Below are 13,213 nucleotides of genomic sequence, written 5' to 3' on the forward strand. Positions count from 1 at the left end.
CATAGCAATACCATAAATGCGATCCATACAATGCTTCTCTTGGTCTCCCCCAATGTCCTCCAGGATGTGGTATAGGCTGTGGCAGAAGCAGGCGCGTGGGTTGCTGGTATCCAAAAAGGCATCCATACTGCGCCTCTCCTGCCGCACTTCCTGCAGCAGTGCTAACACTCTGTCATCTGCCTACATATTGAAGCCGCCCCTCGTCTGACGTCCACGAACACCGCCACGACCGCGCTGCTCTCCACATTGTTGACTGGCAGTCAACACCGATTCCAAGGCCCTGGATTCCTGCAAAAGAACAAAAATGTTTACATTGACATGTACATGGACAGACAATGAGATAGACAGGCAGACCTAAGCAGTTACCTCATCTGTGCACTGAACACCTCCCTCACTCATTGCATGTGGAGATCCAGTGCTCACCATGGGACTGCTTGGTCTCTGAACCTCTGCCTCTTCTGCAGCCACCTCTCTTTGTCTAATGTTAGAAGTTGTCCTGCAGACAATACAAAATGTATAAACGTAACCACTTCAGCCCGGACCATTTAGCTGGCCAAAGACCAGAGCACTTTTTGCGATTCGTCACGTTTAACTGACAATTGCGCGGTCGTGCAATGTGGCTCAAAAAAAACATTGACGTCCTTTTTTTCCCTCAAACAGCTTTATTTAGGTGGTATTTGATCACCTCTGCGGTTTTTTTTGCGCTATAAACAAAAAAAAGTTTAAATTTTTTTTTAAAAGTTATATTTTTAATTTTTTGATATAATAAATATCCCCCCCAAAAAATATATAAATCAAAATTTTTTTCTTTAGTTTAGGCCGATATGTATTCTTCTACATATTTTAATTAAGAAAATTGGTTTGGGCAAAAGTTATAGCGTCTACAAAATAGGGGATAGTTTTATGGCATTTTTATTAATAATTTTTTTTTTTACTAGTAATGGCGGCGATCAGCAATTTTTATCCTGACTGCGACATTATGGCGGGCACATCGGACAATTTTGACACATTTTTGGGACCATTGTAATTTTTACAGCGATCAGTGCGATTAGGTTGCAATGATTACTGTAAAAATGACCCTGGCAGTGAAGGGGTTAACCTCTTCCTCCCCGTGAGACGATCGCCGGTGTGTCCCCCCGGACATCGAGTCCGCAGGACCCGCGGTCGGACTCACGGACCTCGCCATGGGAACGCGTGCCGCCGCGGCGGCAAATTAAAAAGGACGTACAGGTACGCCCATTTGTGCAGCCGTGCCATTCTGCCGACGTATATGTACATGCGGCGGTCGGCAAGTGGTTACAATAGCCATGGAACATACCGCCTAAAAAGTAATGTACATAGGCAAATATATGAAAAACAAAAAAAAAAACTTACGGTCTGGTGTTGTTCATCATATTTTGCCATAAGAACAGCAAATTATTATAGTACACATGTGGTCTTTTCGCAGGCACTGGTGCTCCACTACGTGCTGCCTTGTCTTCATCCGTCAGGTCCCTCCTGACACGGTCGCGTAGTGACTTCCAGCGGCGCTGTAAAATTTTGCCTAAAATAACGTGGAAAACAAAGGGTTTAATATGCAATCTTCATTTACATTACACAGAAATAGATCATGCATTCAAGGAAAATAGACTTACTTATTTCCTTTCTTTCTCCATGTCTTATGTCTTCCCAGCCAGGGGTAATGGCAGCACTTATAGCCTCTTATGCTTTAACTTTTCTGATGTGGTCTCCATGTAGTGGATGTGCCACATCCTACAGTTCAGGATGGGCCTGTACAGCATTTATAAGGCCAACTTGAGACACAGCACTTGCCATAGTTACATAGGTGCATAGTTAGTCAGGTTGAAAAAAGACACAAGTCCATCCAGTTCAACCATAAAAACAAAAAAACAAAAAAAAATATCGTACAATCCAATATACCCAATTCTATACCCACAGTTGATCCAGAGGAAGGCAAAAAACCCCAGCAGAGCATGCTCCAATTTGCTACAGCAGGGGAAAAAATTCCTTCCTGATTCCCCAAGAGGCAATCGGATTTTCCCTGGATCAACTTTACCTATAAATGTTAGTACCCAGTTATATGATGTACATTTAGGAAAGTATCCAGGCCTTTCTTAAAGCAATCTACTGAGCTGGCCAGAACCACCTCTGGAGGGAGTCTTTTCCACATTTTCACAGCTCTTACTGTGAAGAAACCTTTCCGTATTTGGAGATGAAATCTCTTTTCCTCCAGTCGTAAAGAGTGCCCCCTTGTCCTTTGTGTTGACCGTAAAGTGAATAACTCAACACCAAGTTCACTATATGGACCCCTTATATATTTGAACATGTTGATCATATCCCCCCGTATTCTCCTCTTCATAAATAAATTCAGTTCCTCTAATCTTTCCTCATAGCTGAGCTCCTCCATGCCTCTTATCAGTTTGGTTGCCCTTCTCTGCACTTTCTCCAGTTCCCCGATATCCTTTTTGAGAACTGGTGCCCAAAACTGAGCTGCATATTCCAGATGAGGGCTTACTAATGATTTGAACTGGGGCAAAATGATATCCCTCTCTCTGGAGTCCATACCTCTCTTAATACAACAAAGGACTTTGCTCGCTTTGGAAACTGCAGCTTGGCATTGCATGATATTATTGAGCTTATGATCTACCAAAACCCCCAGATCCTTCTCCACTACGGATTCCCCCAGTTGTACTCCCCCTAGTATGTATGATGCATGCATATTCTTAGCCCCCAAGTGCAGAACTTTACATTTATCAACATTAAACCTCATCTGCCACATAGACGCCCAATCAGACAGTGCATTGAGGTCAGCTTGTAAATTGGAGACATCCTGTAAGGACGTTATTCCACTGCATAGCCATCTTCAAACTCTTCTCTGTCCTACCCACAGTCACACGGCTGTGCAAAGGACTCTTGGGTAATCTAATGTCCAGACAGGAATTTCCTGTTTTTACAGAGATTACAGTGTCCAATCAACTTTTTGGAGCAAAAAAACGCCGGAGCTCAAAAACGCACAAAAACGCTGCATCTGCGTTTTTTCGCATTTCGCGTTTTTACAGCTCTAGCGCCTCGCCACGGAACGCACTGGTCCTGTTTTTTTTTACAGCTTAAAAACGCCTATGCCATTTGCAGCTCAAAAATGCCTAGGTAGGCATGAAGCCATAGACTAATATAGACAGGCGTTTTTAAGCTGCAAAAAACGCTCAAAAAAGCAGCTGTAAAAACATCTGTGTGCATGAGGCCTAAGTCAGATCTCCTTTGAGGAAAATATTGATCCTGCAGGCTATGTTATGTAGTGCAGAATTCTACAATGTTGCATACTATATTGAATACAGATTGTACCTCATATAAATGCAGACAATAAAAAAAAGGAAAACAAGAATTTTGTCAGTGAAATACAATCATATACACAGTTAATCCTGGGTATACAGTATATTTCCATATTTTTGCATTGCTTTTAATATTATCACCATCATACACATTACTCATTCTTTTGTTGTCACACACAGATTATACCTGGGATCAAATGAATGAAAAAACAACAATTAAATTAAAAAAAAATTAAATAGTAATTTAAAGTGTCATTAAACCCATTTAATTTAAAACTGTCAGTACATGCTGTATTACATGCTGAAAATACTCACTCTGACGATGAGACTAGTTTTCTGCATTCTGCAAAAACCTGGCTGATCCTGCTGTGCACTGACCCTCCTTCCTTGTCTCTGTCCCCGCTGGAGCTGAAGATTCTGCAGAGCACCTGTCATCTACCGAGCATGCTCCAGTTTCAGTTCCCTTCCAGGCTCTTGATTTCCCTTCGTTCTTAACTGTGCAACCCATGTGACTATAGAGTCACACATGAAGGCGTATACACTCTGGATGCTTTAAGGACCATATTAACATGAAATAATGCAAACCACTACTAATTTCACCACGCCACTATCCCCAAAGCATATTGGTTTGCATTGTACATCACTTGGTTCTATCTGCCCCCTCACCCATGGAGAATCTCAGGCTCATAGAGTTACAAAAGTTTTTTGTGAATTTTTTGGTGTGTAAGAAGGTCATCTTTCTGAATGAAACATTTCCCGCACTCTAAACACGAGAAAGGTTGATCACTTGTGTGACTTTTCTGGTGTCTCATAATTGTCCTTTCTAAGTAAAAAGTTTCCCGCACTCTGAACAGGAATAAGTACCCTTACCCATGTGAATTCTGTGGTGTATAAGAAGGCCCCCTGCTAGATAAAACCTTTCCCACATTAATGGGGTGCTCACCTGTGTGAATTCTCTGAGGTATAATAGGTTTTGCCTTGTCACAGAAACATTTCCCATACTGTGAACAGAAAAGAAGGACGCTCTGTATGAAATCTCTGGCGTTCGAGAAGACGTTCGAGAAGGTGTTTTTTTATGTATGAAAGATTTCCACATTGGGAAATTCATCTATGGGACTTCTTTGGTGTCTAAGATGGTCCTCTTTCTGAAGGAAGTTTTTCCTGCACTCTAGATATGAAAAAGGATCTAGATGTCTGTTCAGGCTCTATTATAGAAGTAAAAATCCATTCTCCCCGACCCTTTTTTTCTCTTTTCTACCCCCTTCCCCTTCTCTTAACCTGCCAATACCCTCTCTTTCTTTCTCTCTTTTCTTTCTCTACAGGGATTTTTAACGGAGAACTTAGGTTTGCTTTTGTTAGGACCCAGATCTGAACCAGCAACCTCTGCTACACCTGGTAGTATCTCTTCTTGTTGAGCCACCTAAGTTGCTGGACAACTTGCCTGAGACAACCTTGCCTTGTTTCTCCTGAACCCTTTGCTCCTCACATGAACTTTTGTGGCATCTATATCTTTGGTACCACTTTACTTTCTCGACTACTATTCTGCTTGATCCCAACCCGTAACCACTCGTTACTGACCTTTGGCTTGTTCCTCGACTACACCTTTTTGCTTGATCTCAACTTGCAACCACTTGTTACTGACCTTTGGCATGTTCCGCAACTACGCTTTCGTTTGATCCCTACCTGCAATTACTTACTGACGTTTGGCTTGTTCCTCGATTACACTTCTGATTGATCCCAACCTGGAACCACTTGTTACCGCCCATTAGCTTGTTCCTCAACGAAGCTTCCGCTTGGTCACGACCTGCAACCATTTGTTACCGACCATTGGCTTGTTCCTTGACTACGCTTTTGCTTGATCCCAACCTGCAACCACTTGTTACTGAGCTTCGGCTTGTTCCTTGACTATACTTCCTCTTAATCTCAACCTGCAACCACTTGTTACTGACTTCTGGTTAACTGATTATGCTTCTGCTTGATTGCTACCTGCTATATCTGCTACTGGACCCCGGCTTCCCCACCTCCAGGTGGGGCGATCCCGAGGACCGCAACCTGATGCTAAAATTCAGCAAAACCCACCATCGGGAGCTCTAGTCAATACCAGTTAGTGCTTAGACCCCGCACCTTGAGTGAGCCCCCGTAATCTGCCAGAGTAACCGGCTTGTATACCTATTCAAATGGTCGGTGGGAGCGAGCCTCTCTACTGCTAAAGTTACTGGTCTCTGAGCCTGACCCTGACAGCTTTTACATACATTCTCAATGCTGTACTGTGTAAACTCCTTCAGAGCATTAAAAATATTACATAGGATTAGATGGATCTGCTAAGCTAATCAGACTGTGGGATTCCAGAGTTTATATCTAGTGTAACAGTATGTGATTTATAAGAAGTTTCCTCAACATCAATTGATCTCTCCAAATGGTAAGGTCTGTGACATATATTTTGACAAGTAAATTTTATTCTTGGAGACCATTTGCTGGAAAGCAATTTATTAATAAATATTAAAGTATGCTTCATGTTTAGCATTCAGAAGTCATATATGTTGGTACAGTACTCAACAGTTTCACAGAGTTCTGGCATGGAATGGGGAGCAATTATAACAAAAAGTATAAATACAAATCAGATAAAATATAAAATACATTCAAACCAAACTGGATAACAGTCATTGTGCAATGATGACATTTGTACTGTGATAATTCTAACAAATCTTCCTCTATCTCATTTGTTGGGAAAATCACGTTATATTGAGAAATGGAGATGGGCCTTTTATATGGCGTACAGTATCTCCACCTCATTTGTTGGGAACATGACATTATATTGAGGAATGGAGATGGACCTTTTCATATGGTGTACAGTATCTCCACCTCATTTGTTGGGAACATGATGTTATATAGAGAAAAGGAGATGGACCTTTCATATGGTGTAGAGCAGGGATATGCAGTTAGTGAACCTCCAGCTATTGCAAAACTACAAGTTCCATCATGCCTCTGGGTGCCATGCATTTGGCTGTTAAGAGTCTTGCTATGCCTCATGGGACTTATAGTTCTGCAACAGCTGGAGGTCTGCTATCTGCATATGCCTGTTGTAGAGTATCTCCACCTCATTTTTGGGAACATGACGTTATATTGAAAAACGGAGATGGACCTTTCATACGGTGTAGAGTATCTTCTGCTCATTTATTGGGAACATGACATTATATTGAGGAATGGAGATGGACCTTTCATATGTGTACAGTATCTCTTCCCCATTTGTTGGGAACATGACGTTATATTGAGGAACGGAGATGGACCTTTCATATGGTGTACAGTATGTCTTCTTAATTTGTTGGGAACATGACGTTATATTGAGGAATGGAGATGAACCTTTAATATGGTGTACAGTATTTCCTCATTTGTTGGGACTATGACATTATATTGAGGAATGGAAATGGACCTTTCATATGGTGTACAGTATCTCCTCCTCATTTGTTGGGAACATGACATTATATTGAGGAATGGAAATGGACCTTTCATATGGTGTACAGTATCTCCTCCTCATTTGTTGGGAACATCGGGTAGTGTGGTAAATTTAAAGATTAGATTTTTGGGGGAGAACTGAAGCTCTGTATACTATATGGCCTACAATACCTTCACCGCCATTATTGGGACCATTAGGAGGTGGGGTAGGAGCATCTACAATATTTTTATTGTCAACTGTTAAGGTTTCATAATCTTTTCATTACTGAATGGTGTGACGTTCTCTGTCTGGAGTCAGGGCAGCACAGATGGTGTGTTTTTGGAGGAAAAAACGTATATACCTTCTGTATACAGAAAGGATACTTTTCGGAAAGAGGTGTAGAAATGTAGAATACTATTTCACTGAAAATGTTTTAAACTGACTTTGTATCCTTCTTTACTACCTCAGTGAATTTTCTGGTGTCCAACCCGGCTTTCTTTCCAAGAAAAACATTTTCCACACTCTGAACATGAAACAGGATAGTCACCCTTGTGAATTCTCGAAGTATTATGCTTTTCTGAGTGAAATCTTTCCCACAGTCAAAACAGAAACTTGGGTGCTCATCCATGTGAGTTTTCAGAGGGTCTCCTTTCTGCATGAAACATTTCCCCCACGCTGACCATCTGAACGGGTGCTCACCTGTGTGACCTTTCTGGGGTTTTCTCTTTGAAACATTTCCCACACTCGGATCAGGAAAAAGGACGCTCGTGTGTATGAATTTTCTGGTGTCTATGAAGGCCTCCTTTATCTGTGAAACCTTTCCCGCACTCTGAACAGGAAAAAGGACGCTCACCTGTGTGAATTCTCTGGTGTATTAGGAGGATTCTTTTCTGAGTGAAACATTTTCCGCACTCTGAACAGGAAAAAGGACGCTCATGTGTATGAGTTGTCTGGTGTCGAAGAAGTTTTTCTTTCACAATGAAACATTTCCCGCACTCGGAGCAGGAAAAAGGACGCTCATGTGTATGGGTTTTCTGGTGTCTAAGGAGGCCTCCTTTCTCTGTGAAACATTTTCCGCACTCTGAACAGGAAAAAGGACGCTCACCTGTGTGATATCTTTGGTGTATTATGAGGATTCTTTTCTGACTGAAACATTTCCCACACTCTGAACAGGAAAAAGGACGCTCATGTGTATGAGTTTTCTGGTGTCTAATAAGGCCTCCTTTCTCTGTGAAACATTTCCCACACTCTGAACAGGAAAAAGGACGCTCACCCCTGTGAATTCTCTGGTGTGTAAGGAGGATATTTTTCTGAGTGAAACATTTTCCGCACTCTGAACAGGAAAAAGGGCGCTCACCCGTGTGAGTTCTCTGGTGTGCAGTAAGCTTTTCTTTCTTAGTGAAACCTTTCCCACACTCTAAACAGAGAAAAGGACGTTCACCTGTGTGAATTCTCTGGTGTATGATAAATTTTTCTTTTTTAGTGAAACCTTTTCCACACTCTAAACAGAGAAAAGGACGTTCACCAGTGTGAATTCTCTGGTGTCTATCAAGTTTTCCTTTCCTATTGAAACATTTCCCACACTCTGAACAGGAAAAGGGGTGCTCACCTATGTTATTTGTCTGGTGTGTAGGACATTCTCCTTTCTTAGTGGAACAATTCCCACACTCCAAAGAGGAAGACGGATGTTCACGTGTGTGAGTTCTCTGGTGTCTAAGAAGTGCTCTGTTGTCAGTGAAAGGTTTCCCACACTCTAAACATGCCAAAGAATTGTCTTTTATATGAATCCCTCCATCATATAAAGAAGACTCCTTGGAATTAGAGGGATCTGCTGATCTATCCACACTATGAGATTTTAGATGAATGTCTGAAGTCATATTATGTGAATAATCAGAGGATTCCTCAGCATTAGAGGGATTCATTGATTTTGCCAAACAGTAAGGTCTGTGATGTATTATTTGACCAAAGGAATTTGTTCTTGGACAATGTTGTGCTGTCCCGTTATCTTGTCCATAATCTGGTAATAGAATAGGATCTTCATCTGAGGTATTCATATTCCGTACACAGAGTTCATCTGTTGGAAAGGAATTTTTAGAAAAAAGTGTTATAAGAATTCTTCTAGTCTTTCATTCAGAAGTCAATTATTTTGATGTAACTTTTACCAACTTCAAAGACCTCCGTCTTAGTATTAGATGCAATCATTCTAGAAAAATATAAATACAAGCCACATAGAATATAATACACCCAAACAACACGGGGTAATAGAGTTTGTGCATTGATGACATTGTTATTGTGAAAATGGAAACAGACTTTTAACAGTTATGGACCTTTCAAAGTCAAAGCCTTTGTAAAGTATCTCCTCCTCATTTGTTGGGAACATGACGTTATATTGAGGAATTGAGAGGGACCTTTCATATGGTGTACAGTATCTCCTCCTCATTTGTTGGGAACATGACATTATATTGAGGAATGGAGATGGACCTTTCATATGGTGTACAGTATCTCCTCCTCATTTGTTGGGAACATGACATTATATTGAGGAATGGAGATAGACCCTTCATATGGTGTACAGTATCTCCTCCTCATTTGTTGGGAACATGACATTATATTGAGGAATGGAGATGGACCTTTCATATGATGTACAGTATCTCCATCTCATTTATTGGGAACATGACAAATTATATTGGGAACATGACGTTATATTGAGGAATGGAGATGGACCTTTCATATGGTGTACAGTATCTCCATCTCATTTATTGGGAACATGACGAATTATATTGGGAACATGACGTTATAATAAGGAATGGAGATGGACCTTTCATCTGGTGTACAGTATCTCCATCTCATTTATTGGGAACATGACATTATATTGAGGAATGGAGATGGACCTTTCATATGGTGTACAGTATCTCCATCTCATTTATTGGGAACATGACATTATATTGAGGAATGGAGATGGACCTTTCATATGGTGTTCAGTATCTCCTCCTCATTTGTTGGGAACATGACGTTATATTGAGGAATGGAGATGGACCTTTCATATGGTCTACAGTATCTCCTCCTCATTTGTTGGGAACATGACGTTGTACATAATAAAGGATGTAAAATTCTTTAACATGGGAAGAACAGACTGTATTTTTGGAGGGAAAAATGGTTTAACCTCTGTATACAGAAAGTAGTCCTTGCAGAAGAGCTTTAAAAATGTTGAATAGTATTCCACAGGTAATGGTTTCTAATGACTCAATATTGTATCTCAGAAAATATTTTTAAAAAAAGACTTAATTTTTTGCAGGAAAAATGTGAACTGTTTCTGCATTTAGTGTGTATTACTTACCTGTGTCAATATGTAGAGAAGATTCCTCCTGTTTACTTTCCATAGTCATCTCCCCCTCCTCCATAGACTGCTGATCTCCACTCACCAACCTCTCTTCTTCTTCCTCTTTAATCTCAACTTTGATGACTTTCAGTTCTTCGCCCTAAACTCCAAAAACGATTGCATACATGGTAAAAAGGGAAAACAAGTTTAAATAAAAGAATGTCATATAAAAGCTCAGAGTACATTGGTCTCCATGTTTACTCCCATGTACCTCATCTTGCTGAGGGATGGTGTGATCTTCTTGTATAGGATCCAAGGAATACAGAGGACCATCTCTTCCCATAGACTGCTGATCTCCACTCACCAACATCTCTTCTTCTTCCACTTTAATCTCAGCTTTGATGTCTTTCAGTTCTTTACCCTAAACCCCAAAGATGATAGAATACATTTGAAGAAAAGGAACAAAAGATTACACAGAAAAATGTCCTCTCATACCTTAGAATTGTTTTTGAGGTCTCCATGCTCAGTTTCACCTACCTGATGATGGTGAGGGATGGTGTGATCTTCCTGTGTGAAATCCCGGGAATACAGAGGACGGGGACATCTCTCTGGTGGGTTCCCATTACTGGATCCATCTGTAGGAAACACACACACTGACTGAATACATTGTTTCTATGTGTTTATCAGATGATGGGGGATCTAGGTGGACCCTCCGTACTGCTCTCTCCTTTACAATAAAGTCTCCTCTTACCCGGTGATGTGAGGGGAGGCTGATCCTCCATCATGATGTCCTTGTAGAGATCCTTGTGTCCTTCTAAATACTCCCACTCCTCCATGGAGAAATAGACAGTGACATCCTGACACCTTATAGGAACCTGACACACACAATGATACAGTCACCATCCAGACACATCCCTTGTCTGTTACTGGGCAATGTCTAAGAATTCACCGCTCACCTCTCCTGTCAGGAGGTCAATGATCTTGTGTATAATCCTGCGTAAAGAGCAAAAGTAATAACGGTCACTACAGACGTCCCAGAATCCTGTCTTAATAGCAATATGGGCCCTTGAGCAAAGTAATGCACTGGGGCCCCTACCAGGGAGACGGTGATGCTAAAAAGTGGGTGTGGCTAATTTAAAACCAAATATTTGGCGTGGATTTTTAGTCTAATTAGAAAAAACAAATCGCAACCAGGAAATTAATCCCAAATGAAATTCACTCCCTGTACATACTGTCCCGCCCTCTCTACACATTTCCCCCATGTATACACTGCCCCCCTGTATACACTGACTTCCCTGTATACACTGCCCCCTGTATACACTGACTTCCCTGTATACACTGCCCCCATGTATACACTGACTTCCCTGTATACACTGCCTTCCTATATACACTGACTTCCTTGTATACACTGCCCCCCTGTATACACTGCCCCTCTGTATATACTGACTTCCCTGTTTACACTCCCCCCTGTATACACTGACTTCCCTGTATACACTGCCCCCATGTATACACTGACTTCCCTGTATACACTGCCCCCTGTATACACTGACTTCCCTGTATACACTGACTTCCCTGTATACACTGCCCCCTGTATACACTGCCCCCTGTATACACTGACTTCCCTGTATACACTGCCCCTCCTGTATACACTGACTTCCCTGTATACACTGCCCCTGTATACACTGACTTCCCTGTATATACTGCAGCCCTGTATACACTGACTTCCCTGTATACACTGCCCCCCTGTATACACTTCTCCTGTTCCTATTTTACGATATCCCCCTCCCTGTACACACTGACCCCCATCATAAATGCCTGTCAGTGGCCTGTATTTATGAATATCTATACATTAATGTTAGGTCTTGTTCACATGGGTATACATAAATGTACACCCGTGTGAGGGTCATGTTTGTCCCCACGGGCATGAGGATGCACAGGTGTTCAGTGCGTTCTCATGCAGGCAGTCCCATTCATGTCAGTTAGGATGCAGTGCACAGCCACTGCTCACAATTATGAAATCCGTGTGGGTACACTGTCTGTGTTTGGGGACCTGTACTCACATGGATGGCAAATTAGTAGCATCTGGCCGTGCTGCATCCCAGTTGACATGAATGGGACTGACTGCACCGGTGTGCACACAACACCTTTGTATCTTATGCCTGTGTGGGTATACATGGCCCTCACACGGGTGTATGCTTAAGTATGTTCACGTGAACAAGGCCTAACAGTAATGTACAGACATACATACACATATATATAAGTACATACACACACCTACACTATACATAAACTCACACACATACCGTACATACACACTTACATACACATAAATATATATACGTAAACACACACTTACATACATAAACTCAGGCACATACATATGTACATAGGAGCCCCACTCATCACAGCATTCCAATCCAATATCTCTTGTATCTATAAACCAGAGGCTCTGGATGGACAGTTGGATAAATGGTTCTATATTTAGGATGTATCTGGTCTATAAACCAGAGGCTCTGGATGGACAGTTGGATAAATGGCTCTATATTTAGGATGTATCTGGTCTATAAACCAGAGGCTCTGGATGGACAGTTGGATAAATGGTTCTATATTTAGGATGTATCTGGTCTATAAACCAGAGGCTCTGGATGGACAGTTGGATAAATGGCTCTATATTTAGGATGTATCTGGTCTATAAACCAGAGACTCTGGATGGACAGTTGGATAAATGGCTCTATATTTAGGTTGCTTTTACCTCCTCTGCTGACGGTTTCCAATTGTCACTCTACTTCCTCCCAACTCAACAATTACCTGGAATTTCCTGCTTCTATGTGACATCACTTCCTGTCAGAGTTTTACACACAAAAAGTGAGATCACCACCTTGTGTAGAATACAAATACTACAGTCAGTGTACATTTTGTAGGATATTATGTTACATACAATGTTATATATGCTGATTATACCATCTAGAAATGCAGACAATGAAAAAAAAATTAAAAAGTAAAATACGAATTTAGTCATTAACCACTTGAGCCCCGGACCATTATGCTGCCTAAGGACCAGAGGTCTTTTTCCAATTTGGCACTGCGTCGCTTTAACTGCTAATTGCGCGGTCATGCAATGCTGTACCCAAACGA

General features: G+C 41.4%; 1 pseudogene; it reads right to left on the bottom strand.

The window, feature by feature from the left end:
* Positions 1–5,799: 5,799 nt before the first annotated feature.
* On the bottom strand, positions 5,800–12,851 carry LOC141104592 (uncharacterized; annotated as a pseudogene).
* Between the last annotated feature and the right edge of the window lie 362 nt (positions 12,852–13,213).

The sequence above is a fragment of the Aquarana catesbeiana genome, linkage group LG08, assembly GCF_042186555.1.
Source record: "Aquarana catesbeiana isolate 2022-GZ linkage group LG08, ASM4218655v1, whole genome shotgun sequence".
NCBI classification, from domain to species: domain Eukaryota; kingdom Metazoa; phylum Chordata; class Amphibia; order Anura; family Ranidae; genus Aquarana; species Aquarana catesbeiana.